We start from the raw sequence: 3,246 nt of genomic DNA, 5'->3' as shown, positions 1-3,246 counted from the left end.
ATTTGTTTCAAGATTTGTAAAAGTGTTTCGTTTGTTGTAAATTTGTTTTCTGAAATGTAAATTTGTTTCAAGATTTGTAAAAGTGTTTCGTTTGTTGTAAATTTGTTTTCTGAAATGTAAATTTGTTTTATGATTTGTAAAAGTGTTTCGTTTGTTGTAAATTTGTTTTCTGAAATGTAAATTTGTTTCAAGATTTGTAAAAGTGTTTCAGATTTTGTATTGTTGGTTTGCGCTTCCAGGCCACCGTACTCCTGTGGTTGAGTTTTGTGATTCTGCTGCTCAACTTCAACGTAACCGTCATCATACATAATAAAAGTAAGTATTATAAGTATTATACGAAAACGCGAACTACATTTTGATATTATATACAGTCAGTGATTTCTTTATATAATTTGCTTGTTTGTCAAATTCACTTGATTAAATACTTTATCAGAAATTACCATTGCTAAACTGCATGAGTAAAGTTCGGTTAAAGACAGCAAGATTTCTAAATCGGATTATACCACCTTACATTTACATTGAGCTTTATTATATGTGTTTATTTTAGTTATTTTTCGTAGCTTTGAATACTCTGTTCACGTTATTATGGCGTTTGATGCATAGCTTTGAAAAACTAATGCGTGGAGCTTCCCGCCCCAGTCCCACTCCTGGCCGGGCTGCTCTGGAAAGCATCCAGTATAAAACACATTGCCAAATACACATGTGGGCTACAAAGCTCTGCTGTATTCGACACTGCCATCGTGGAGGTTTGGATATAGACAAATTGGGAATAATAAAATGGTTAGACACGATGAAGTTGCTGGCCTTTCCCTCTTATGAGCTCTCAAATGTGCAAACACAAGAATACTTTATACATAACTCTCTTTATCAGGTTTTTTTGTTGTTTTGTTTTTCTTAACGAGTAAGCAGTAGCGGGAGCTCATTCAAATACATTGTTTTGTTCCTTATCATTCATCATAATGAAATACCTCATAAATATTTAAACAATATATGTAATATGAAATGATACTTTTAGTTGCATGTTGGCTAATGAGGACTTAATGAAGTCCTGTTAAATTTTTTATCTTTGTATATTTCAGGTGGGGAGATTGAGACCACATGCAGTGCAAGTTCTGCAGTTTTAATACAGACCAGGAAAACCTCATCAGACACTACGAGCTGTATCACAGAAGACCTTATCTTTGGCCGTGTGTCCATTCCACCTGTGTTTTTGTCTTCAAAACTTCAGGGGCTTGAGCAGATGGCCTGCTTTGTTCTTGAAAGGGCAGGTAAGATGTTACCATTTTACGTTTTTCTATTTTTGGTAATGCAAATACCATGTAGCGGTACATGAAATTATGTTAAAAATTGGTTTATGCACTTGACAGATTTGTGAGGAGTCATTAGAATGTTTTTAGAGCATAAACAGTAATGTATAGGATTTCCTAAATGCGCACTTTCATCTGGTTTGGTCTGCCACGGTTTCCGTAGACTCGTGAACGCGCTTTTAGGAAATCCTATACACTACTGTTTATGCTCTTAAAAACATTCTAAATGACTTCGTTTCGAGTAAATTCTGGACGCTACCCACTCAGGACACTTGGAATACATTGGACGAGCAGTATGGAGGGATATTGACACGTTTTTTGTGNATTCTAACATTTCAGGTTTTTTTTTTTTTTTATATATATAATGATAAACAGTTAAGACTGCAGCTGCAACAGATCGATGCCTTAATGATGCCCTTTAATATGGACCGAAAGTGCAGTTTGGATCATTAAATCTTCAACAACTTGCTGCTCTAAGTGCTTTTCTTTAAAATTAAAAAAATATGTTTTTGTGTCACTACAGTTGCTGCTAAACTGTTTCCTGACTCTGTTAGTCTCAGTCTTGAAAATTGTGCTCAAACCCAACCAACATGCACCGATTTCAGATTTCTATTTGTAAAAACAAATCCAATAAAAATTAAAATGTTGTTTTTTTTCTGTTTCAAATTCTACTATTGCTTTGTGTTTGCTTTTGCATAAAATAACCTGAAAACATTGTTAATTTGTCGCAAACGTCAAAAATTACAAGGGATATGAACAGTTCTGCAAGCAGCTGTGAAGGAACTTGTGTTTATATTTTCTTTAAACCAGCTATAAAAAATACGATGCTTGAGAATTGACATTGGAAAAAAAAAAAAAAAAGATATCTTTGGCTTAAAAAGCAATTTGTTCCAAAGACATTCTTATTATACGGCCATGTAGTACTTAATACTAATCCATCTGCTTTATTTCAAAGGGGCCTGTTTGCTTCTACTAAGTTTAGGTGAGACGTCAACAAGTTTTTGCAAAAAAAAATCAAAATGATGGGAGTGAGACAGAGTGAAGGTATTAGGAGAATAAAAAAACAACAAATTATCGATTGGGAAAGTTAATAAAAGTAAGGCAGACCTCCACAGGCCCTGGAAAAAAGTGATAAGCAGCAATAGAGTGGCTGAAAAAAGGAAGAAGGGTAAATAATAAAAATCTAATAAAACAGGAAAAGAAAACGAAGAAGAAGACGATGATAAAATAAACACTGCAAGCAAAAGTAACTGGAAAAACCTACAATTAATTTGGCAAATTGAAATAAATTTTGAAGAAACTATTATCTCAAAAAGAGAGATGGGGAAAAAAGAAAAGGGACAAAAAAGTTAATTTGCAACAAAAGGAGATGAAGTTAACCAGAACGATTCAACACCAAAAACATACACTAAAGAAGAAGAAAAACATCAGCATCATTAAATTTATTTTGCTGATTGTGGAATTAGGAAGCTGAGGCAGATGCATTTCTTGCAAGAATAAATGTTCAAATTTATTTAACTTCCTCAGAGGGAGAGATAGAGCTCTGACTGGCCAAAAATATCTTACAAAAATCCCAAAACACACACTCCCCCCAGAGGAACCAACCCACCCCCTGCATAAAGAACTTTCTCACACTTGAATATTTGGTTATTCCCAATAAAAAACACTTAAATTTGTCAATTAATTGATAAATTTGATTTTAGCCAGATATTTTAGACACACTGGTCCAGCAGACGAGCTCCTTCAGCAAAAGACTCCTCCCACCCAGATGCACCACAGGAAATCATTCCTACCTGTGGTCATCAATCTATATAACGCCTCCCTCAAGTGATTCAGCCCCCCCCCGTAATTGACATTTATGCACTATTTTTGCACGCCATGTATCACTTTACTTGGATTTTCACTTTATTTGGATTTAGTTTTTACATATGCATAGATA

The sequence above is a fragment of the Cyprinodon variegatus genome, unplaced genomic scaffold (assembly GCF_000732505.1).
Source record: "Cyprinodon variegatus isolate N-32 unplaced genomic scaffold, C_variegatus-1.0 Scaffold2518, whole genome shotgun sequence".
Classification (NCBI taxonomy): Eukaryota; Metazoa; Chordata; class Actinopteri; order Cyprinodontiformes; family Cyprinodontidae; genus Cyprinodon; species Cyprinodon variegatus.
Note: the sequence above shows the minus strand (reverse complement) of the source record.